Source organism: Dermacentor andersoni, chromosome 11, assembly GCF_023375885.2.
Source record: "Dermacentor andersoni chromosome 11, qqDerAnde1_hic_scaffold, whole genome shotgun sequence".
Lineage (NCBI taxonomy): Eukaryota > Metazoa > Arthropoda > Arachnida > Ixodida > Ixodidae > Dermacentor > Dermacentor andersoni.
Genome location: NC_092824.1, coordinates 37,853,402 through 37,880,090, shown reverse-complemented (window position 1 = coordinate 37,880,090; position 26,689 = coordinate 37,853,402). Strand labels below are relative to the sequence as shown.

The following is a 26,689-nucleotide window of genomic DNA, read 5'->3' as shown; positions in this document are numbered from 1 at the left end:
CCTTCTCTTCCTCCTCTGCCAGTGGCGGCGTTCTTCCTTACCGTTACACTACATGCATATATATATATATATATATATATATATATATATATATATATATATATATATATATTGACAGTATATGTCGATATTACTTAACACAAACAAATGAAATGATGCTCCGATAGCCGTATACCAAAAGAGGGCCGCTATACAGCAGAGCGGCTAGGTGCTTTACCCTTTCCACCTAATTAGGCAGGCGGAATACAACGTCCTTAAGCATTCTCTACGCACAAAGCAGCTCGCTGACGCGCTTGCTTGCAGTATGAAATACATCTACACTCCCTACCATCCTGCGCTGTTGTCGACAATTACACATAAACATACTAATTTCTGTTGTTTCAGTACGGTTTGGGATTACCATTACTTACATTTACTGCACGCTTTCCCTTTGGCTCAGAAATGGAACGTCAGGTGGCGAAATTGTGTAGGCGTGTTTAGGTTCCAATCGCACAGACTGATGCGCCGAAGCAGCTGTATTCTAAAGCCGCAGCAACTGCCAGTTTTGTTTGATGCAACAAATAGTAACACAACCACGACGACCCTTCCCTTATATGGCAACTTTTTTTGCGCATATAGTAGCCACTGCCTGCGATGTGGGAGTGTTACAACTCCAACCGTAAAGCTCCTGGGATAGGCTGATCACATTGAAGCAAGGAGGGCCCGCATACGAGCCAAGGCCACTCCGTGGTTCCCACGCAGCAACAATGTGCTTCTGTGTGTGCGACAGACGCTGCCATCTCTGAGCCATGGATGCCCAGACGCGGCGCTGCAGAAACAGGAGGCCTAGGCTAAGCGACAGCACCGTAAAAATCACGAAGCGAACGCACATCGCATGCACAGTGAGGATGTCACCGTACAGGAACGCGAAGCCGACGCAATGTAACAGCGCCGACAAGACTTCGGCGTCTCTCTGCCCCCATGTGCCTGTGCACGTCACGCTACGCGTCATAAGCATTGTTTACATGAATGCGACAGTAACGTATCGTGTTATTTTTCTAGGGTATCGCACTTCATGTAAACGCAGTAATTCGCTAGGAAGGCGTATCGCATGCAATGCGACAAACGAGGTGGATTGAGATTAAATATTCGCATTTAAAAATAACATGCAAACGAAATGGCATCGAATTTGCTGCGGGACTGCCGTCGTGCGGCTACGGTAGTGCATGAATGGAAAGTAACATAAACAAAAATGGCGTCTGCAGGTGCCGGTTGCGCGTGAGTTTCCCGCAAAGAAACTTATCGTGTTTCTTTCACCCGCGAGGAAACGACCGCCTTTCTTGCCTTAATTAGTTAAATGAACATCAGTGAGCTTTTAGACTCCAGGCGTCAGCGTAACCAAGCGCATTTCTAAAGAATCGAAGCGTACATGGCCGAGCTTGGGTACCGCTGGTCGTGGCAGCAACTCAGGACGCATTCGAATAATTTGAAAGCACGGTATAACAAGGTATGTTCCGGATATTCCGTTTTCTCTCTTCCTCAGGTTCTAAAATTTGCTTGTCTCCGCATGTGTTATCTCATCAGGAGCTGCAGGAGCAAAACAAAAGCGGGGCGTCGGGATCCGCTTGGCAGTGGTTCACGGAAATACACGCGCGGCTGTCTCACCGGAGTGAGGCACTTTCCAACGGAGTTCACAGCGTGAACATCGATGAGCGCGAAGAGATTATAACAGGTGAGAACGCTTGTGGGAACACACTAAAAATGTGGGCCTTGAAATGAGTGGTACTTCGTACCATACAACAGGGTCGTGTAGTCGCTGCATTTTAGCCGAGCCGGGCTTCCACTGCGCTCAAGAACGCGTAGGGTAGCAGGCTCCTCAGCTGCTTGCAAAGCTTTCTGGATGTTTTCAGAAATTCGTTGACATGAAATAGCCAATCGTAACTGGGCATATTGTGTTCAAGTGTAATTAATGGTTTCTCTTTGCTCTCACGCAAAGGGAGCGAGCCTGCTGATGACATGAGTGAGTCCCTCGATGATTGTAAGTAACGGTTTCGTCATCACTGCATGAACGTGTTGCATGAAATGCGCACTAAAGAATGTTCTTGTACTGCTAATCTAGGCCAGAAAACAAGTAGTAGAATGCATTTGGACACGAAAATCTGGCCACACTACATGCTAGAAAAAGAAATGCCGTACGCATAGTGCGCCAGATTATCATTTGGGCAACACTCAGCGGAAAACCACTTAACACACAGGTGCTCAGTCTTCTTATTCCTTAAGGTAACATTTGCAGTCAGCTTGAGGTTGAGGGTTTAGAGTGCTTATTACTCTGGCAGAGTGGCCTTCAATGGTAGTGATGCTAGTTGTTCCCTTTAAGCAGCGGGTTAACATTCCAGCCTACTAGCCTGGGCATCCCAATATGAAAAAAAAAAAATACCGAATACGTTGATTTCCAACAAGATTGTTAAAGGTGTGCATACAAGTTAACTTAGCCGACACGCAGAGCACTGCTGTGTGTCAATCACACTACACGGGCGGTGCTGCAATGAGAGCTTGGAAGATGGAGAATACAAGGGAGGGGAAGCCTTAGTACGCCGCCATATGTTCTTCAGGGCGTACTGACAAACATATCCCATATTCAAAAAATAATTTCACTGAGGAGTCTACATTCTAGCTCTCTGTTCTTTCTCCCTTATTAAACTACGTTGCACTTCAAACTTTCACATACAAAGCGTATCATTGTGTTTGTTATTGGTATGCTATGTATTGTTTAGATTCTTATGGACTGTGTAATTGTTCATTTTACACACTCAAGATAAATCCCATTGATATGACATCCATTAACACATTTTTATGAGAATAAATTATTGTAAAAGTACCACTGTAAGGCTACAAGTCATATTCCATAAGTCGTAACATTACTTCAGAGTTTGAAATTTCTTAGTAGCATTCCCGAACGTACCAGTTTTCATTTCATACTTTTTTGCTTACATCTGCAGCACCTAACCCATGCCTGGCGCAGCCGCAAAGGAGGCGGAGCAAGAGCAAGTATGCTGAACTGGCAGAAGTCCTGGCTGACCGCCAAAAAAAAAAATTCCGGGCTGCTCCAAGAACACTCAACGGTGATGTTCAACCAGCAGCGGCAGTTACTACAAGAAGAACGAGACAACATGCGCGAAATGATGACCGGGATAAGTAACTCATTCCTTCAAGGCACACAAACAATTATGTCACAGCTGTGTTTACAGACACAGCTGTGTTTACAAACACAGACTGTGTTTACCACCCCCGCTCAAGGAGCTTTTCATGTAGCGCCTGGGCAAGTAAACTTTAGTGGTGTCCGCAGGGCACACCCGTCGACCTGAGCACACTAAGAAAAAAGAATGCCCAGAGAGCTTTCAAAGTAGTTTCTTGTGATTTACATGATGCACATTACTGTGACCGGAAAACCTTTATATTGAAAAAGCATAGACAGCTTTTCGTTCATTTTGTATTCAGTGAGTGTTACGGCAGAAAATGTCATCTTATTTGATTTTTCTAACCACTGTTAATGTGCCTTACGGGTTTTAACGTGTAGCTTGAAGCAGGGGACCTGGTGATCTCTCCATCTCGCTTTATAGTCTAACAGGTGTCCTGCAGCAACTCAGATGCCTGTTTCCCCTAAATGCTATACAAAAAGAGTAGAAATTGTTGTGTTGCTTGCTAATCTAGAACACCGTATGAGTCATACCCAGACTACAGCTTTGCCCTGCACCCCTCCCCCCCCCCCCCCCCCCCCAAATAAAGAGAGAGCAGGTTAACTCTCTACAGACTTGCGTTCAGGGGTTGTTACCTTGCCTTGTGTTACGCTGGGAAGACATGGACACCTTTTAGTATTTTACTTGACAATCCTTTTACAAATCTGATACCTCAAGTTGTGTACAAGTACCTGCACATCACCCTTGTTTTCAAGTTTGTTTGCAGCTAGCAAATGTGTGCACTTGCTGCCAATGACGGTATATGTCACAAATATTTTTTTTTCAAGAGCATTCAGCTGCCTCGCAGTTTATTGTTCCTAGAATTGGGTAGCAATAAGTTGGACTCCTAATGTTCAATAACAATTTTTATTTTGCAATCCTAATTTGACTCTTATGAACTTTCGAATACAATGCTCGTACTTTTGAGTGCATGCCTCACAATTTCTGTTGCAGCACACGTCAGGGACATTGTGTGCTAGGTAATATCTGCGGTCACACATTTTTGTTAAACCTGTGGTTAATTAAAAGCAAAAGTAAGCTTTGGCCAGGTTTTACTGGTTAGAAAAAAATGCGAGCAACACTGCCCCCTTCTCCCCTCACTGTCACCACAATGCTGAACGCAAAGAGAACTCTTGTTCGAGGTAGTCCTTCAGGAAGTCTCTGAATGTGTTTACGGCATTTATGTCAGCTAGGGTACTTGCTGGCTGCACATGGATGTTGTGTTCAATGTCTCTCAGATATGAAATCCACTGATCCGCAAAGATTTCGTACCTCTCTTCACACAAGTTATGCAGTATGCATACTGCTGCAATAACGGTAGGCATGAACTTGTAGTTGATATCAGCTCTCTTCAAGGTTATCCGCCACGTTCCCTTAAGTCTTCCAAAGGCATGCTCCACAATGTTACGGCCTGAACTGTGGTACACAATGAACGACTCTTGTTCAGCAGTGAGCGTTCCAGTGTATCCTTTGAAAATCCATGGCAAGCGTGGATAAACGGGGTCACCAAGCGACATAAATGCTAAGGGCAGGCCCCGAAATATTTTCTCCCCACATGGCAAGACGTCTTTACTTCTACGGTACAGGCAGGGCACCTTTAGGACTGGTGCGTCATGTGCAGACCCAGGGACGTTGCAGGTGATGCAGCGAAATCTGGAAAAATGCAAATAAACTCACTTGAACGTACGTATATATGCCATTTCATGCGTTCACAGACAATCTCTCTGGTGCCAAACTTCTGCTGCATGGAATGTATGCACACTTGTATGCACCTGTTCTCAGTTAAAGGAAATAGTGATGATAGAATGTACCAATTACTAAGCTCGAATTACAAAAAAAATGCCACAAAATAACACACTTACAGAGCCCGATCATCCACCACAGCCAGCATGTTGTAAGAAGTCCACATCTTCCTGTTTACGAAATCACGATACCCCTTCTTAGGGGCTGTATTTGGGATGTGTGTCCCGTCTATAGCCCCAAAAGTCCGAGGAATGTGGCACTTTCCTTCAAATCTCACAGCAATGGCTGCAGCTTCCTGTGTAGACGGCGACCGTATGAATGTCTTCATGTGGTACTTCACCAACTTGCCACAAAACATGTACACGCAATTTTTCACGGTGCTTTTGTGCACCCCGAATTGATTGCCTACAACCCGGTACTCGGAACAGCTGGCCAACTTGTAAAGGGCTATTTCAACTCATTTGTCTATAGGCACAGGTGGCCTAACACAGCCTGGTTTGGGTGACATGTAAGGCGCCATAAGAGCCACTAGCTCGTAGAATGAGGCCCTTGTCATTCTAAAATTCTCTCTCCAATCTTCATCAGCGAATTTCGTAAGCACTATGCGATTCCACCAATCAGAAGATCGTGATTTCGACCAGATGGTGCGTTTCTTCACTGGTGAAAAACCTGTAAAACAAATATGTTTCAGTTACAAACATCAGCATACCACAGTATAAGAAAGGGGAAAGAAACTGTACGAGAGAAAGGTAAGTCGTAGAGTCAGAACCAGCAAGCTTTAAATCGCCTGGGTGTCCTGATAAATAACGACAACGGCGGGCCTAGCACATCATCAACCTAGAATTCGTTCTTGTAAGGTACAGTCACCAGCAAAAAGTTTCAAGACTGCGCCATCAACGAAATATTTCAGTTCCTTCTAGCGTAGCTTCGCAACCTAGAATTAGGTACGCTGGATTGGAAGAACACACGCACGTAGGCTGTGTCACCTAACTTCTGAAGGTTTGACTAGGCTACAAAGAACACGAAAAATTCGCGGCACCACTACTTTTAAGGGTATTTCTCGCGAACGAACAATTTGCGTCGCATATACTGGAGCACCGCTGCTGCATTCGAGTTTGAATGACGGTCCATGTACCTAGCCGCTAATAAAGGTTGCGGGCTCAAAAGCAATGTCTCTACCATTGCGACGCTTGCAGGACCGAAAAAAAATTATGTTCTTACCTGCCATTAGCATCTGTTCTGCCGGAGTTGAGTCCGCAGCTGCACAGGCTGCTCGTAGCGCCGTTTCACGGTAAAAGGACTGGATAAGGCGGCAACGTTCCCGGTTGCGCACAAGTGCAGTCACGTAAAAAATAATGTGGATATTTGTCCACGCTCACAACAGCAAAAGGACCCCGAGGCGATAACGAGCAGTCATCTCTGACAGGCGCCATGCATGCACTTTACGCGCGCTTTTCACATGCCAACGGAAGTTGAGTGCCGGAACTTGGCGTCTGTTTTCCAAATTTGACACTACATGGTGCTAGTCTCGCACGCTGTTAGATGCGCATACATGTAAACGGCGACGCATCCGCAAAATACGATGTGCTAAGGCAATTCGATACGCTTCTTTCGCATTCATATAATCAAGGTTTTAGCCAGCTTGCGCTTACGTTAGTTCATACTGCCCCTAAATCTACGAGACATATATTTCGCCTAATATTCTAACACGTTATCGCAATAATTATTTTGCTCTGGCGCCTTTGCTGTGATTTATAGAAAATTAATAAAACATTTCCAAAGGCTAGATTCCAGTAGAGTACACATTGCACAGACGTATGATATCGTAACGATAAAGTTTTTCGCCCTTAATTGTGTGCCTCATAGTTTGGGCGTAGTTTTCACATGTTAAATCCTGAAAATTATTAAAGATATCCTAAACGCCCTCATACGCAAAGGTGTGAGAAGATGCCGACAATAGTGGAGTAACAAAAATAAAGACGGACGCCCCTCCCACTTCCCTTACTTGAGGAATGGCTCGAGTAAGTGGGGTGCGCAATGTTTGTGCCCGCACTCACCAAACCATACTCACCAAGATTCCGTTTCAGCATGGGTTCCCTTCTTGGCTGCCCCACCATCGTGACCACTGACCACGGCCGGCAATTTGACTGTGCTCTAATCACTTCCGTCAACTGCTTCCTTGGCGCTAAAGACTGCCGTACCACTTCCGCACCACTGCATATCATCCCTGTGCCAATGGCATGGTTGAACGACTCCACTGCCAGTTCAAGGCTGCTCTCACTGCGCCCCTGGATAGAGAAGGCTGGGTCGACCCCCTTCCTGTGGCGCTTCTCGGCGTACGCGCTGTCTTTCGGCGCGACCTTGGTTGTTCTCGTCTATCATGCACCCCTGCGGCTTCCTGGAGACTTGTTCATTCCTTCGGACCCCTCTCCCCAGCAGCTGCAGTACTTTCAATACTTACAGGACTGCATTCAGCAATTGCGTCCCGTCTCACCTCGATCCTCGGACCACATCATCTTTGGGCATCCGGAGTTAGAGCCTTTGAGTGGCCGGCAGAAGACAGCACCCTACCAAACCAGGTCGTTCCCTCTATTTCGTATGACACTTCCCACATCTGGTAAAATATGTGACAAACAGATTAGTCCAAACAGCAGTAAGAACCCCAGAAGGGCATGCTACTGTTGATCACATAGACGTTGCCCGAAAGTGTGATGAAGTGCATGAAACCACCCTCAAGGCGATGCCCCACATAAGCAGTGAAGTTGTTCATCCTTCTCGCTTTGAAAAACAGAGAGTGAATTATGCGTGTTGGCACGAAGCAATGAAACGCTTAGAGGTCTCTTTCTCTACCGAGATGGGATCGTGTGGCGACTGGGAAGTGTAGAGGCGACAGTTAGCTTTGTGAAAATGATGAGACGTTTGCTCAAAGCTATGATATCCCGGTGCATCACAGACTCCCTAAGACCCCGCGGGAACCACAAAAAAAGGGATCAGAAGCTGCTTCTCCTACTTAGACAAAGGGGCAGAAACAGCTGGATCAAAAGGGTTCCAAAGAAACAGCACAGCTGAAGGCCTTCGTGTGGCTCTTTCAAGCACACATCCCTTCCGTCAGTGTTTAAAGACACATTTGGGATTTCATTATATGAGGACAAGCCATTTGTGCCAGGACCCCATCGAAACACTTTTTGGCATTGTGCGGCAGATGTCTGGCTGTACTGGCAGCCCAACAGCCAGCCAATTCTTTACGCTAAGCTTCCAAAACTTGGCAAAATGACCATCACAAATCAATGTTCCTTTGGGAGTCTTAAGCTTGGTGCTTCCAATGCAAAAGAGACAGCTTCCTAGATGAGAATTGAGGAGGTCCTCAACTTTCAAAGTCGAACAGAAGCATGAGAATTCCTTAGTGTTTGTGAACTCGTTCATCGTTCCATGGTTGTTGAAGCTAGTGATGGCAGGCTTATTTGCTCCATGGAGGGCTATGTCGGAAGGAAAGGTATTGTGACCACAAGGTTTGCTGAATGCTGCCAGCAGCTCCTGCAAGCGCAATTATAGAGAGCAGCGCCATTTACGCAAGACATGAATCAAAGGAGAGGCGCTCGCCTCCCGTTGACGTCACCTATAAATTCTAGCCACCATAACCAAACGTTGAACAAATTAAGCATTCGCCGCCAGTAACACCACTAAATATCGTCAATCAAAGCAAACAACACAGAATTAGGTTCGCTCACATCGATTCCCACCGTGCGTGGGATCTGCATAATTTTTATTTCTGTGCTTTTAGCTGTTGCGTCTCAAAGCAGCGATGGCAATTCTTTGGGTGCTTCCAATGCGATGGACCCTTCATTAGCGCCCGCCCTACGCCACTCCCCCCCCCCCCCCCCTCTGTAAAGAAAGAAGCTGATCAAAGTGACAAAGACCACAAGATTCTGCAGACAGGGTAACAGTCGTTAAGGCCAGGTTTCCCGGGTTGCTACAAGCGAACTGTCACGGTGATCCCAATATTTGATGCAAGGCACCAACGTCGAGGACATCCGTGGGAACTGCGTCGATGTCAGGTTCCGAAATTGCCACGTGGTTGTGTCTTACGGGTGCAACATTGGAGTCGGAGTCTGGCAGGATGGTTCGATGTCAGAGGAGGGATGTTGCGACTGAGCCGACGATTATAATCGACGAAGACGCGGTCATCAAATTTCCTATTCTAGTCATCTAGGAAAGACTACTGTGTTAAAAGCGGACACCTTTGGTTCAGTGAGTGTGTCTTGAGGTGCCCTCATGTGGGCTCAAACATGTATTGACTCAGATATTTAACCTACTCCTAGATGGAGTGCACTTCCAAAGGTACAACCTGTGTAAATATGAAAAATAATCATTTTTTTTTTCATTTTGCTCCTATTCCCGGACGCACTCATCTCTGTGCATGAAGGACTTCTGCTTTAAACACTACCCCGAGCCGCTACAACTGGATGACAGTAGTTGGATGGAACATGCTGCCAACAGCAATCGTCAACAACGGGTCCGCGAACGGGCGGATCAACGCAGCGCATCATCACTGTACAGAAGAGGACGAATGAGTGGTTTTCGATTGCGATTCATCGGATCCTTTAGCCTAGACATACTGAAAACCGATAGAGCTTATGCAACTGCCTATTGTGATACTGTGGTATCGCGCATCTCAGCAGAAAGCAGCTTTCAGTATAGATCTGAACCAGGCACTAAAGAAAGACTCCATACTTGTATGGAAGTAATCGGCACGTGCAAATCTACCGTAACTCTAATGAATTAAACGCGACTAAGGATTGTCGACATCCCGGAAATGATTCTTTGCGGCGGAGGAGAACTTAGGGTAGTTAACACAGAACGTTGGGCTAGTTGGTGTTGATACAGTTATGTGGCATAGTTACTAGCGCGAACAAGACTAACGGAAAGAAGGGTGGGACAGGGGAGCACCCTACTATTAAACTTGGGGACTGGGTGCTACTTCGGTGCATAGGCGTTCGGTTTCTGCCATCCCTCTACCACTCCCTCCGCGAAGGCGCTGACGGCACTGGCCCACTAACAGTCGGCGCGGTAATTTGGGTCTCAATTAAGCTCTTTGCCCTAATATATCGCGAGATGAGAACACGAATCTGTATAATTAATGTATCACAGGAATGAACGCAGATGTATAAAAATAAATGTGTGTATATACTTTTAGGTACGATGACCATCCGCCAAGACAATAAACGTGTTTGTACCATAGTTCAAAATTCTGTGTAACTTCTTTTTCTTGTGCTACACAGCCTTGCTGGCCATGCGCCTCCACAGAGTGCAATCGCTTATCATTTTTCAATTGTCAATTATTTACAGTATTTCAGTGTATTATAATTTTCCTCCTTTCCCGCACGATGATGTGGCTCTGTTGAACACCGATGAACATGAAAGCTCGCTTGGGTGACACAAATTTTTTAGTCCATAATTTTCGGTCATACCAAACCTAATGAATTTAGGCAGACTTTGGGCATTTACGCGCCATGTGGTGCTTTGCCTCCGAGAATGACTATTCCGCATAGGATGCTGTGCGAAGGTTGCGAAGCCTGGTCTCATCTCATTGTGGGTTTCAGCGAAAGTTTAGTGATTGTTGTGTTAGTGTTAGAGCACACGCCATCGCGTCGTATGGGCTCCGGTCAATAACGCTAGACATCGGACTGGGGCGCTTCCGCAGATGGGGCTTCGGATCGTAGAAGTCAGCCTTGTCATACTAGCAGCGGGCATCATGAGCCATTTCAACCTATACGTGAGTGTTCGCGATTGGAGCATAAAGGATGACGTCATATCCCTCTATGTGCTTGACCTGCAGTCCAACGTCTCCTCAACTGGCATACGTAAGTTTCGGGCGGTTTCAACGCACGGCAAGATACTTGCTTAGTACCCACAACTCACGAAGTCCCGAAATGATGCGATGCCTGTGAAACACAAGTTTCTGGATCATATCCCTACCGTCGACCCACCTGTCGCCACCCGACCATTAAGGCTTGCTGCATGGAAGCTGGCTGTGGCCAATCGTGAGTTCGAACACATGCTTCAGCTCGGCGTTTTGCAATAGAAAACTTTGCACTACAACTTGGCTTGCCTGGCTGTGCAGCCCATGTTCCGGGATAGTTTGGGTGGTTGGTGCTCTCAGAGCCGAAGTTCGACGAAAAGGCAGCGTTCTCAGACTGGCTGCTCCTTCATTCATCGATAAACTCAACCGTAGACGCAGTGAAATTGCGACATCTGCGATCTTCTGAAGAGCACGCACCGCTCCTGGAGGCATTCATTTTTCTTTTCTACTTCAATGGTCGCGAAACTGCGGAGGGCGTTCAAAACCACCACCATATAGGAAAAAAATTGTGCTGAATGAAAAGCAAAAATATACTTTTCCTCCTTCAAGCCCGAAAGCACAGTTTGTCCGCGAATGGTAGGGAAGGTCTCGAAAGCGGCGATTCGAACTAGCGATAGCCGGTTAACGATGCGGAATACGTGCGTTAGGAAAGCATCAATATATTGCGCAAGAGAGCAGCCCCTCTCTGCCCCTGCTTCTGAAAAGATATTCGTTGTATAGGGATTTAACCAAACTACCAGCCGGCAGTATAGTGGAGAGCGACGGAAGCTTTATTAAGAGAGCCGAATTCGTCGCACAAGAGTTGCACCGCGAATAGCGCAGGGCATTTGCGCATGTACTGAGGTAAATTGATTGAATAAGTTGACAGAAGTTCTTCCAATTCACCTGGTAATATGGAAACACAAAACTAAACTTGTGTGATCATTCTCATGAAGTTATGCTTGTAAAATCTTGCTGCAGAGTTTGTCATTAAAAAGTACACTAAATTCCCTAGTTTACTAAGCTAACAAACGGCTGTGGCAGTGAATAGGAAGTCAAGTAACGTGACATAAAGATTTGTTTAATATTTTTTTAATTCAAATACCGCACAGTGCAGATTGGTACAGACACCACTATAAGGTTTTACGTGCATGCAACATTAACATTTTTACTGCATTGCTCTACGTTTGTGCATCCATGCTAGTCACAGCGACAGATTTCAAGCAGTGATCTAAAATTATTAATTCGCCTCTTCTTGCTTTTTATAGTGTACTGCCATAGAATAATTTGATTTTTTGGGCCAACATCTGCCCCATATTCTAAATGTAAGTCTACAACGGGGCATAGGAATATTCGAAGTGAAGAGAACACTTACCGCAACTATTATTGTAGAGGTTAGTTTTGTTATTGTAGAACAAACAAAACAATACTGTGGTGCGGTGTCCCTCATGCATGCACAACGGCTTCTGATCGTCTGTTACTGGAAGAGAACATAACATTACACTTAAAGGCATTGTTCCATTGCCATACGTGTTTACGTCCAAAATGCAATTATTCGAATAAGCTGTTGGGAAATCTGCAAAGTAAACAAAAGTTTCACGTGAGAAAATATTTCTTTCTTTACTGTCTCCTGATTTCCCCGGCGCACTTACTTCAGCGATATTGAAAACAGAACATCACCCCTTAAAAAAGCCAAAAGCATATCTGTTCAAATTGTCCCATATACTTGGTGAACAGTAAAGTCTATGCCTGCCAGACTCGGTAACCAAGTGACAGACAAGCTACGCTGCTGAGCGCGACCTCAATGGTTCGACCCCGGCCATGGCGACTGCATTTCGACCGGGATGTAATTCAAATGCTCTATTGAGATTTAGAGCACAATTAACAATCGTAGATGGTCATACTTAATCTGCACTCCTATTTCACATCATCGCTTATAATCAGACTGTGGTTTTGGCAGGTATACCCGCCGATCACAATTATTTATATCTCGCTTAATGGTGGTTTATGAAGCATGTGAATGTTGTAGCAGCGCATCTTGTCTGCTCCCCTTCACTTTGTCTGTGCATGCTGTAGCTTCGCCATAACTGTAAGCTTACGTAAAAATGTATCAGGTGAAGCCACCTCCATTGTTGAATATTTTATTTAATAAGGTGTGGCACACATCCTGTAGCAACTATTACCATTGCTAAGTTGTCTAAGCACGCGTACACATTCTGCCAGTAGCTCAGCTCCATACAGTCCGGGATTATTATCACTCTTATGAAACTTGATGTGACTTATCAACCCGCATAGGTTACTATAAAGTTTATCGAACATGATGCAACTCTTATCTACTCTTATCGATCCTTATTAACATGGATGTTCAGCTAAGTTGTCACAAAACCACAACAATTGCTGAGAGGGGTATGCAAAGTTTTATTGATTGTTCGGAACCTTGTTCGAATGCACTGTTTTCTTCACTTTGCTGGGCCTTTGTACCTTCTGCTTTACGTGGCTATGAGCCAATGTTCGGGGCGCGTGAACAATTGCATTCGTTTTACGTGACGGCTGGCCAAATATTTTGTTGGGTAGGCATAGAAATGCTCACTGATTTAAAGAATGGTGAATTGCCTCTAATACAGCTTTTTAGAGTTAGTTTCTACAGGCTCACTTCCCCAGTGGGACTTATGTTCGCCTTCTGCGCCACAAACCACCATAGAAATCCTGAAGTTCTCGCAAACTATCGCCAATTCGCGTGTGCAATCGAACACTGCTCTCACGGAGGTTTCGTAAAACCGTCGCCATCTTAAATACTCAGTAAATAAGAACACCTCATTTTACTCCATGCCAACAGACCAATAAACAACAAATATTTACTTGAGTAGGATATTCAGCGTCAAATTGCACACGTCTCTCCAAATTCTGCGAAAGAAGAAGGAGCCGGACGCGTTAGACGCAGTCACATCGCCTACCAATTTTGCGTCGCTTTTCTTAAGGATATCTTGTGAATTGGTGCCTCCTTTTGTGATGACCTGATCTCTGAAGTTGCTTGCTACGAGAGGACACCATTCTTAAGTCTGTGATCAACATTTCGACCAATTACTCACGATGAGTTCGGCCACGGTGGTAGGCCTAACCAAGAGACGGCCCTCATCTAGCGTTTCGTCGACGCGCTGGGCACGTTCCTCCACTCCGGCAACCTGAGATCCGCGGCCAAAGGAGAACACATCGATCCTGAGAATTGCAAGGAGATCGCCGGCTGGAAAATCATTGCGCCCAGAGCCAGTAGGACCGGCAAGGGAGCACGTTTAACCAAGGGTACTACCCCTACGGGGACACCACTACCACAGGCAAGCAATGGCAAAGTTTCTACCCTTAGAAAAAAAGCATTGTAAGACTGAGTAAAAGGCCTGCATTACCTGCGGATGATATTAAGATCATCATCAGGATCCGTGGGGGACATAATATTGCGAAATTGAGCATCACACGGGTGGCTGATGCAATAACAACGTCAGCTTGCAATGAGACGGCCAAGCGAGGGAATGACATAATATGCCCTAACTTGTAACAGAACATAGTTGGGGTCAGCACGCCACTCGAAGAGAATGCAACCAAGTATGCCACCATCAAAGACATTATCATCAATCACCACACTCTTCAGGTTGCCACATACAAGGCGGCACAGCACGAGAGCGGTAAAGGCGTTATTAGAAGAATCCCGCTCAGCGAGAACGAATACGCACTCAACCGCAACATTGTTATAGCGCATAATTCTTTGACCCTGGCAGCCAAACGAATTAAAGAGATCAATACAGTCGTCATTGCTTACGACGGATATGAAGTTCTAAACTACATCGGTTGTTGCAATGCTCTCATAGGCTGCGCGCTATACCGCAAGCAGATAGACAACTACTATGCCTGCGGAAGACTAGGACATCGAGCGTATGTCTGCCCCTCACCAGATGAGCCCATCTGCACGGGCTATTAAAAACCATAGCAAACTGGACTCAGTCTGGTTTACCTCCCTGCCTTTCCCTCTTCCCTTCTCTCTCTCTCTCTATCTCACGGAAGCACATAACTGCACCCATGATGCTCCTTATGCGGAGAGGAACATGTCACGGCTGGCAAGGAATGCAAGCAACGCTTCCCACTTCGCTATGACGTTACCAAACGTAGAATAGAGAAGAGAGCAACGCAGATCTCGAATAAAGGGATCCAACAGAGCACATTCTGGCTGAACGGGCAACATTTCCCTGAGCTCAACCTGTCTCTACCATGCAGGGGCAACGTAGTCCCTGAAAGATCGAGATCAAGAAACCGATCGAAACACCATAGAGGAAGATCACGCAGCCAATCCAGGGAACCCCGGAGCCGATCCCGATGACCCAACAAGGACAAACACAAGAACAGGAACCGGTTTGATGTCCGGGGGCAGACCGACAGGCCACACGGCCACGTGGCGGCCAGTAGGATGGGGGAGTCGGAGCTACCTGGGTCCAGCGACTTCAATCACAACGACCGAAAGAGCTAGCTTCGGCTGAACCGCCAGAGCCTAATACCAATTCCGACACAATCAAAAGACTATTACACAACAACCTGAAACTCTGCAAATCGGTTGTTAGCCTCATGGATGAAATTAAGCAACTTAGAGGTTCCCTTGCCACACCAGGCAAAGAAAACAACTCAGAAATTGAAGCAATGGACATACCGCTAGTCGGACAAGCGTGAAACCCAGCTAAAAGAAAAGCGAGCTCGGCCACACCGCACACAAAGGTAGCCAAAGCGAGCACTCATAACACAGATATATTAAACAGATTAGTTCAAAGCTTCAACGCACTCATGTAGCGTCACAAGAAAATAATACAGCAAATGGAACGCATCCGCGGCATAGTCACTCCCCTAGACCAAAGGGTGCGCTCCATGGAAACGAACACCCGATCCACAGAAATCTCGGCTGATTAGAATACGGTGGTACCAAACAGACTGCCCCCGGCCGCGTACGTCAGGTTCAACCTTTGGCACCTGACGACACACGCCTTCAACAACATGGCCAATCACTCTAAAGCTTTTAGATACGTCAATGGAACTGTAGGATATATGCACGAAAAAGAGCGGCCTTACAGCAATATATTCGTGCCACAGGTGATGCATCACATGTAATTCTCCTACAGGAAATCAACGCGGCTAACCCTACACTCACAGGATATAGAGCCATAGCAGAAACCTGCGGTCGTAACGGGATATTTTCGCTACTCAGTAGCAACCTACCCTATATTTGGGTAGTAGGGTAGTACTTCCCTGGTATTCCGCATTCCCTAGTAGTACTAGGGAATGCGGGAGATGGAAATTCAAGACGATGAGCAAAACGCGAACAAGGTGAATGCAGGAGCCAACGATCCGACAAGTGGACTTGTCTTCTTCAACCCGCCTTGAAGAAGACAAGTCCACTTGTCGAAATGTTGGCTCCTGCATTGACCTTGTTCACGTATTGCTCATCGTCCAGTAGTACTAGGAACATATGATCGAAATAATTCCTAGGAACCGCCACACTAAAAGCCTTTTTGTTCATAAGATTTACAGCAGCTCGTAAGTTCACACAGAAAGATTCATACTAATCTTGAAAAAAGCATGTAGCAAAGCAGGGTATAAATCGCTTGTAGTCGCGGAAGACTTCAATGCTCCCTGCAGCATCTGGGACTACAAATATGACACAACTAAGGACAATCATCTGTAGCAAAACGCCCCAGACCCCAGAATTCCCTACCAGTACAGGCACCTCTACATGCAGAGACAGGACACTTGACCTGTTCCTTGTCAGGAACGCCATTGAATTCTGCTGGCGTAATCTCCTCGATGATCTAGGCAGTGACTTCTGCATAAACGAAATAACTTTCCCGTTAGCAAAATGAGTCCCTAAAGTTCACACTTTCGTAGATTGGGCAAAGCTCGTAGAAATCAGAGAAAATGGGCTCAAAGACCAACCCACACCCATGCTAGAACAATGGGTGAAACACATCAGCGGGGACATCAAAGCTGCCACTTCATAAATAGAGAGACCTGCCAATGGACAGCGTAGACAGCCATCTAGCCCACATGCTCGAGCCCAAACCGTCACTCGCATCCAGGTGAGAGGGACAGCGTCCTAAGCGCAGGTTTAGAAACAAGATTTAGGAGCTTAACAAGCAAATCGAGGAATACTGCTCTTAGCTTTCGAGGCAGAAGTGGGACGATGTCCTCAAGGCCACCGACGGGCAGATGCGAAACAATGGCACCTGGAACGTGCTGATACATCTTCTAGACTGCACTAGCACCAAATCTATCCAGCATCGCGACATAGATAGGGCAGTTCACTTGGCGCTACCGAACTGCACTGCCACAGACCTCATTAACACACTGACCAACAAATATCTAGCAGTCGCGGGCGCTAACAGCAACGGCTCATACCCTACCTATGTGGGGGCGGCTAAACTGGAACTAGATCGAGAGTTTTAGGAACAGGAAATTCGTACTTCCCTTCACAACCTGAGTAGTAAATCAGCCCCTGGCCTCGATGGCATTAGCAATAAAACACTTAGGAACCTAGACACATAATCAATCGAATATCTCACATAACAAATCAACTCAATTTGGAAGCAGGGCAGCATCCCCCCCGATTGGAAAACTTCCCTCACCATCCACACACCCAAGCCCGGCAAAACCCCCGGCACAGATAATCTAAGACCGATCTCACTCACCTCGTGCGTTAGTGAGGCTGCGTAGCATGACATTTTCAACGCCTTACCAAACACCTAGAAAACAGTGGCGATGTACCCACAGGCTATGATTAATTTCAGGGATGGGCTATCCGCGCAGGATGCTATGATGCTGATCAGGCATCAAAACATGGAAAACTCCAGAGACCTGAAAGCTATCCTAGGACTCGACCTCGAGCGGGCTTTCGATAACTTGTCACACGAATACATTCTCAATACCATCTCCAACATCAACCTGCGCCCCACATTACACGCATATGTCAGCTCGTTCCTTGCCGACAGGACAGCAACGCTTAAGATTAGCGGGCTAACGTAGCAGCTGCTAACGCTAAGCAACAAGGGGACATCACAAGGGTCCGTTATCTCCCCTACCCTCTTTAGCCTAGCGCTAATTGGCTTAGGCAGGAGCTCAGCACCATCGAAGACATCAAGTACGGAATCTATGCTGATGATGTAACTATAGAGCGTACTGGTGGCAGCGACGGCCACATTGAATCGACATTATAAAGTACTATTCATGCAATAGGGGATTACCTTGAGCCCACGGGACTCAAATGCTCCCCGACGAAATAAGAATATCTCCTTTATACGCTAATTACACCTCCAAACCAAGGGGCTGGGTCTACACCAAAGACCGAGACATCCAAACTTCACACTAAACGCGGAGCAATGATTGCCATAGTAGACTCAATCGAAATTCTAGGCATGACAATTGAAGCCAATGGCTCCAACCCGAAGGCGATGAACAAACTTATCACCAATACAGACAACGCCATGAGGCAAATCAAAAAAGTCACCAATAGGCAACAAGGTCTCAAAGAGGATTATACACTCTCGCTCGTACATGCTTTCAGCTTATGCCATTTCACATATATGGTGGCGATGCACAAATGGAAACCCTCTGAAAAAGCAAATCTAAATATCCAACTTGGAAAGATTACTCAACAGGCACTGGGTGCCCCCAGCTGCATGAGCACGGAACGCCTAACAAAGTTTGGCACACATAACACACTCGAGGAGATCAACAGAGGCGCAGGAAAAAGCTCAGTTGGCTAGACTGGCCGGTACCAGGTAGGGCCCTGCAGTGCTTCAGGAGTTAGGCTTCGACGAATCTAACATAATTTCACTATGCGCAGACAGCCCGACAGACACGCGTAAACACTTCGAAGTCGAACCGCTGCCCCGCAATATATATATAGATACGGACCACAACAAAGAATGACGACTAGCCCGCGGCGCTAGTCTTCGCAAAATTCATAAAGCAAAGCAAAGAGCTTGTTTTGCCCATGCAACAAGAAACACAGCCAAAAACGCTTTCACGCTAGCTCTCCTGGCCAATAGGGGTGGGACAGTCAACTCAGCCACGGTTATCACGAGAAACCCAGAGGTTGCCGAGCAGTTAGCCATCGCCCTGGCGTTAACGGATCCCTGGAGGCCACACATATACAGTGACTCTCGAAGTGCAGTCAGAGCCTTTCAGAAAGCGGTAATCTCGAAGCAAGCGTAAGCTGGCCTACAAAAGAGTAAAATCCACTTTCATTCAATTTGCTGGTTCGCTGAACACCTGGGAAACATCGAGAAGGCCCCCTTAATAACAACGAGATGGCCCATAAGAGCGCGCGAGATCTAAGCCTCCGCAGCGCCGCCCTCACGGGTCCGGCCCATCTCCGAGAGAACAGGGACGCCCCACTCACATATAACGAGCTCACTAAACACTTCTACCTCAGCCGAAGAAAATTTGCCATACCATATCCCCCGCACAAGAGACCACAAGCAATCACGTTGAGGCTACTTCAAACCAATACATACCCCGCACCCAAACGCCTACACTAATACATGGCGGAACAATTCCCCTAGGCAGTGCACGAACTGTAATGAATCACTTATACTCAAACATTTGCTCTGGCCATGCGACCGAACCACCAATACCGGTTACACTTAGGACCAGACCAGGTTTGAGGCTGCCATTCGCAGCCCGGATCTGGTTGAACAGCTTTGGGCAGCCCGTCTGCCGGTCCTGACGTGGGATTAGCTCTCATATGGGTCACCCCATAGCATTGCAGGACCCAATAAAATTTTCCATCCATCCATTCATCCATCCATCCAAATCCTGCTACGGCAGGCCAAAACGAAAACGGCGAGGTCGCGTGTCTCTGCCTGTACATCTTATCACCGACACAAACCACAGCGGGCAGTTCAGTAAAGCTAGCTGCCGAGCGCTAAGCGCTTCGTGTCTACTTGTTGTGAGTACGGGGTGCTCTTGCGTTCCTTTCTGCAAGTCGTGAGAAATATCCTCGGCCAGACAATCCGACCATTCTTGCCGAGCTGCGCACACTAAACACCGGTCAGTCGACCGTAAGTGCAGAAATTAAATGCATTAAGGCAAATATCATTACAACAAGTAATGTCATCGCTGACCTGGCCAGTCATAAGGCTTCTGTCTAAGCCCATTGCGAGCGCATTGAACACTTGTGATAGCAGCTTCTAAACGTACAGACTGATAGCGCCGAAACAGCGTGCCGTATGTCTAATGTGGATCGCCGTTTGACGACGCTTAGAATCGTTCTTTGCGAAACACCTAATATTTATGGTATCTCCGGTTGCTCATCAGAATAATGTGCACATCTTGAACAAATCATAATTAAGCCTTGCTGCAAAAGGGTAAAAATAACACTTCACTCAAAAGAAGTAAAAAGGCACATCACTGAGGTCACCAGAAGTGTGGGCTTAATTATTCGATTATTGTCACGTTTGGTGCCTTTGACGCAAAAGAGGCTATCTTTACTGACGCTCTTAAGCTGAAAGATACTCTTTGTAGTGTCGGCGAAGTTTTTCCGGGCTTAAAACCTCGCCGCATTTGCAAAAATCAAGTCTATGCCCTACTCTCTTCGATAAAAAAACTGGACATCGGGTCACAACGCTTCTTTATTAATGAAGCTTCACAAAGTGTAAATCTCGTATCAACGACCGAAAGCAGTGTCCTCATGGTAACCGAAACGTGGCTTTTCAGCGGTATTTCAGGTGTCGAAGTTTTGAATAACTCACCTAACCATGATATATTGCGACAGGCAGGCGCAGTGCCAGCGGGGGGTGGTGTTCTAATCGCTGTCTACAAAGAGCTGTCCTGCTTCGCTGTCAATATGGCATATGACGTCAAAATTTCATAACTAACCTGCTGTTCTGGTCCCCCACTAATTATTCCTGATGTATGCAACAGACTCTCTAACCTTAATCTTGATTTCCCCAACAAACATAACAATATCGTGTGTGAACAAGCCAATAGGCATCCTAGTTCATGTATCTTGCTTTTCGGTGAGTCTAAATGCCCCAGAATTTATTGGATTACTACCCAGTTACCTACAGATAACTCACAGGCTGCCCAATTTCTTGACTTCTGTCTTGACGAAAATATGACGTAATTGATAGAAGAATAAACTTATGTCACGCGAGATAGTGAAAAAGCCTTATGGTACACTAACCATGCTCCCCGTATATTTATAATTCATCACTTACTTTCAGGAACTGAGTGACCACAAAGGAATTCATGCTACATTTTCCTTGAAAGCGTCCTTGCGCCAGTCACAGATGAAAAAAAATCGCCTGGTCGATAAAGGTGACTGCTCTAAACGACGAACGGCAGAAAGTTTATCGAAGATACGAGTCCGCGTTTGAAAATCAGCCTGTTGAAGACAAATGGTTATTATTTCGAAACACGATGAATTCATTAGCCGATAAGCATATTCCACTTATCTATATTCCTACCAACAGCCACAAACCATGGTTGGCCAAAACTTTGCAAACGCTTGATAAAAAAGAGAAATGGCGCCTTCGTTGTGGGAAAGTAAAACAATTTGACGACTCGTGGGAAACTTACTACCAAGGTGAGCTAGCGTATGTAACAGCAGTTCGCCAAGGCAAGCGTTCTGTTTTTCACTCAGACGACCCCTGCATGATAACTCATAATCCTCGTTATTTTGACAGATCATCAACCCTCGGCGTACTCACATTATACGTATTTGTAATGATCATGGTGATACTGTTTCAGACTATGAGTGCGATAGTACCTTTAATGCCACCTTTTAATCAGTTTTGACGACTTAACCTGAAGTCCCACTACCTGTGTTTTCTGTTCCTGAATGTCTACAATGTCGGTGATAAATTTTTCAGCTGACGGAGTCCCATCACTAATTAAAAAATTTAATGTGTCTTCGTCAGTGGGTGTTCATGAAGTCACCTCTAAACTATTAAAAACCAACAACCATACATCACCCCATTCTCAACTTCATTGTTCCCAAAGCCTTTGTCTACCAGCACTCTATCAAATGAATGAAGAATGGGCAAGGTCGTTCCGTCCTACAAGTCAGGTTATCACGTTTCACCGCTAAAATGCTGTCATATCTCCAAAACAAGTATACCCTATAAAATCATGGAGCGCATCCTATAGACCCTTATAATGAGCTTCCTCGATTGAAAAAGCTTTTTGCATGCTTCACAGCATGGTTTTCGCAAGTGACTATCATATGAAACCCAGTTACCTATTTTGCGTCATGACCTACACTTAAACTTAGATGCTAACATGCTGACTAACGCGATTTTCCTTGACTTTGCTAAATTCTTTAAACCCGTACCGCATCAACGCCTACTAATAAAATTTTCCTATTCAGGCTTGCATCCAGCTGTAAACAGATTAATTGAAGAATTCCCTATTCTTTACTAGCCGCTCACAGTATGTACATGTGTGTGCATCAATAACACTGCCTATATCTCTGTTCCCGTATCCTCTGGCGTCCCCTAGGGCTCCGTGCTGGGACCCTTATCGTTTCTCATATAAAATAACGACGAGCAATTGGATGTTTCTTGCACAATCCGCATGCTTGCAGACGATTGTATTATTTACCGATCAATAACTAACGCTAACAACCAGGTCGCATTGCAGAGCAGGGTGAATAATATCTTAAATTGGTGCGATCGTTGGTTCTGATTTCCAAAAAAATAGCCTTTACTTGTTTTCCTAGCCCTCCCTTTATCAGTGTACAATTGCCAACACTCGAATTGAGACAGTTATATCCCTTAAATTTCTAGGTTTCACTCTCTCTAAAGATCTTAGTAGGCCTCTCCATCTATCCAACATCATCTCACCTAGTGGTCAAAAGCGAAGGTTTCCTCAGACCTCAGTTGAAAAACTCTCCTCATGGCAAACTCATTGCACAAAACTTACTAATTCGCCCTAAACTCGAATACACGTGTGCGGTTTGGAAGGCTAATCAAATGTACCTTACAAATGCACTAGAGATGGTATAGAATCGCACTACTAGGTTCATCCTCTCATCGTACTCATACAACATAAGAATGCTGACATGTGCGCTTAATTATCCTTTTCTCGGGGACTGCATTTCAACAAGTGGCAACGTCTTGCTCAGCCTGCATAATACATAGTTTCACAACCTGTTCATGCGTGAGTACCATCACGGCTACAAGTATTTCCGTTGCAGTGAAGAATAGTGAGTGGAATGACTGCCAAGATGTGGATAGATGATTGTTGAGTGGCTACTGAGATCTGTATCTTAGCAAGTCTTGATAATGGCAGGGGCTGTACTTACGTGCAAGGCTTAGTAGGTGATGCGGAATAAACCTAGCGTTATAAGTTAGTTACGACAATTGTTTCTTGCATGGTTGTTTTAATTGAATTTGTCACCTCCATATCTAATATTTATTCCTGTTACCAAGTTGGCATAGGCGAAGAGGAGAGCACACGCACACAAATGAAAAGAAAAAAGGAGCTCGCTCATTGACTCTGGCATCTAGCAAGGAAATTGCGACTTTCAATTAGATATGGAGCTTTGTGAGTCCTTTTGTTATTTTTGGTTGTGTTAAGGTACTGATTCACATTTCCTGCTTTTCATTTTCAGCTTCCCTTAAGCCTGAAAACCGGCTGTTCAAGTTCTTCAAATAGACCACGACTGAAAAGTGACCTTCTTGTGCTTGTTTTTGCAAAGACTATCCTGAGGATCCATGTCAGTTTTATGGGTTGTCATTGTTTACTGCATGAAAAACCATTTGGGGCTGTTATACAGAAAAGGAGAAATCTTGCCAACAAACTTTCAGCTATTGGTGCTCATACAAGTGCGAAAAATGTTGTTTCATTCATCATTCTGACTAACATGCTTCTTTTCTAATGAACTCTTCACCGTATGAGTTTCACTTTATTAGACTACCTAACAGACTGCTACAACACTGGAGAATACCGCACAACGCCGCAGGAAAGGAGTCACACAAACGAGCACCGGTAGCAATCGCTGGTGTTACTATTGCTTTCATTCTGTATATTTATGTTGCATTACTTTATGGTTTTCATAACTAATTTATATTTTTGTTTTCTCACGTTACTCGTCAAAGCTGCTGTAAAGCACGATAAGCATACAAATCCACTACGGCGTCAATATATTCACGATGTCTCATAGGTAAGAAGGCTCGTGCGCCATTCACGGTTCCGACCCTGAACTTGGATGTTATATATTGACAAACTCGCAATAACTACGGCTGAATGTTTTTCATTGGTAGTACAGCTATATCGGTGTGGCAAAGTGCTACGGCTTCTATGGTAGTTTCTAGTGGTACGGCGTTTGTAATACTGGTAAATAAGTACAGCTTCAGTGGGTTTTGCTTGTGGCAGGGCATTGGTAATGTTGAGGAGTCCTACGACTTCAAAAGCAGCTTCTTCGGTTACGGCCTCGGTAATGTTGGTTGGTAATTTCGGCTTGATTGGGATCATGTATCGTTACAGTAACTTCCTAGCGTGAAAAGTTTCCAGGTGGTTGAACTGAAATGTGATATAATGTGAGCTTTTTACGTCAAAAATTTATAATTTGAACAGAATTGTAGAAGATGAATTCAAAAGGAAAGAATTCGCAGCGTGCGGCTTAACCAGGTGCCCTTTCTTGACTTGTCAGTTGCCACTGATCACGGAAGTGGCTCCAGTGACTATCAAATGAAAATAACTGACTGCTTTGATGAAAACTCAACTTGCAAGCGCATGCACTCATCGTCAAGCACAACAAAGGGAATATGCGTGGCAACGCAGATGGAATCAGCAGGGCTTTCTCGTGACAGAAATACGCAGCAATGATGAAGCAGCATAAATATTTGTTTTATAACATTTTTCTCGAAGTTTCCAGTGGGCTGTTTCAGTCGCCACTCCTCTCCTTATATTTACGCCGAATATAAAATTTTATGCGTGTGACCTTACTTGCGCGATCTTGCTTGGCATCCTTTTATAATGTTTGCGAATGTGGGTTTCTTTATTTCGCTCAGGTACACTGACACGCAAGAACCTGCCTAGGAAATGACAGGGCCTGCTTTTGCGGAGACGAAGTGTAAGAGTGTCAACTGGCTCATCTTATTTACATGTCAGCTCCAATGGGCTCCCGATTCGTCGGGTGCCGACGGCAAACGGCATACCGCAAAAAATTTCTGGCCCTTGCGGCTTTATGCGCGTTTTGTGGATCCTACCGAAAACGCTCAAACCTCACTTCAGTATACAAAAACAGCAAAATAACCTGTATAACGATGCCCGCCCACGTGTGCAGACTCCCTGGATGCCTGGGAAGAAATCGCGTTTGGTTTGTTGTTCTCATGCACGGCGAAGAAGGTATTGTAATGGAGACGCGGCGGTGACGTGGCTGGTCTTAATATGAAGGCGCGGTCCTACCTGCATCCGCTAACCGGTGGTTGGGCAGGCACCCAAACCATACGCGACCAATAAGCATCGGACAAGCTGTGATATCGCAGCCCATGTCCGCTATAAGCCATCGCGAAGAGTGCTTAGTATTTCATGCACAGCAACGGTCAACATCAGCGGTGACATTCTGAGGACTGTTTGCTGCTTGAGCGGCTGCTCCAGGCTCGCCTCAGAAGAAGTGTGCAATGAAGCGTTGTTGAAACGCCTCCCCGAGTAGGTGTCTCTCAGTCTTGCAGCTCGGCATGCTCGTCCAAGTGCAATAGCATCGAATACTCGGCCACCAAACTATCGTAGCCAGGGGTTTCATTTTCTCCCTGCTTCTCCAATGGAGTTCTCCGTCATGAACTCGGGCACGTCGCAACATTTGGTGCGAGGTGTGGTGCTAAAGCCAGGTAACGCTTGGTGGCAGCACTGTAGACGGTAACAGCGACAGGGACACTTACATCACACCCTATTGACGGCCAGTTGTCCAATTTATTTTTACACTAGTTGCTGACCATTGCTTAATGTTGTCGAGAAGTATCGTTTAATGTCATTTTTATGCTTTTTGGACGTCTACTCGTCACCTAACTAACTGTTTTTCTTTTGTTGACATGGTTACAAGATAAGATCCCAGATACGCTACTCCCGTGTGAATTCACCTGAGAAGACCTTGGCTTCCCAAAAGAGAATTTTCCTTCCGTGTCGACCACATTTAACCATTTCCGTTGACAGGGAGGAAAATAACCCAGAACAACAAAAGAAGGTTCCCTGATTTGAAGCATTTGTGCCGACTGGAAAGGTCCGGTTCACTGGAAGGACCTGCTCTGAAGAAGTTCGGTTCAGCATAGAGAACTACTAATGGACGACTGATCGCCGTTCACAAACTTCTGCTGGCAGATATAGGAGCCCCAAAAAGCGCGAAAATAGCGATTTCATCGGAACATTTTCGTGCGTTTCGCCGAAGACAAGTTAGGCATTTCTAGGAAATTTCATCTCGATATGCACGGCAGTCTGAAAAGCGCACCCGCTCGAAAGCGTATTTGACAGACATTTAGTAATTTTCTGCAATATGCGTAATAACCCCGCACACTCTTATGTGCAGATAAAAGAAACATGAAATATTCAACGTCAAATCCAAATTGCCTTACACATGCTATACTTGGACTCTCAATAAAATTCTGTCGCTATTTCGAGAACTAGGTTCAACGGCCTTTCAAGCGCACATTATCTATCACATCTATTCACAAACACCTTCCTTAACAATACTCCTCCTTCTGTCTGATTGAAGTGCCTGCCAAAAAGCATAGGTACCTTCCAATGGCCATTTACCTGTGAGTAATATAAATATGCTATATTTAAAAGCGCACTTTAGCACACGACAACAGCCTTTCGCTATTTTCATAACGTCCATGATGTGGTAAGTTTCTTCTGAATAGTG

At 45.6% G+C, this 26,689-nt stretch overlaps 2 long non-coding RNA genes across 3 annotated transcripts in view; one reads left to right on the top strand and one right to left on the bottom strand.

Annotated features, from left to right (window-relative positions):
- LOC129381374 (uncharacterized) overlaps positions 1-26,689 on the bottom strand; it is an 80,369-nt gene that overhangs the window by 21,302 nt on the left and 32,378 nt on the right. For both annotated transcript variants that reach the window (XR_008609564.1, XR_011890886.1), the window contains exon 4: positions 12,173-12,277. This is a non-coding gene — a long non-coding RNA (uncharacterized lncRNA). The remainder of the gene's footprint in view (positions 1-12,172; positions 12,278-26,689) is intronic.
- Positions 1,568-3,731, top strand: LOC140213960 (uncharacterized). Its single transcript, XR_011890887.1, has 3 exons — positions 1,568-1,711; positions 1,976-2,017; positions 2,979-3,731. It is a non-coding gene; the product is annotated as an uncharacterized lncRNA (long non-coding RNA).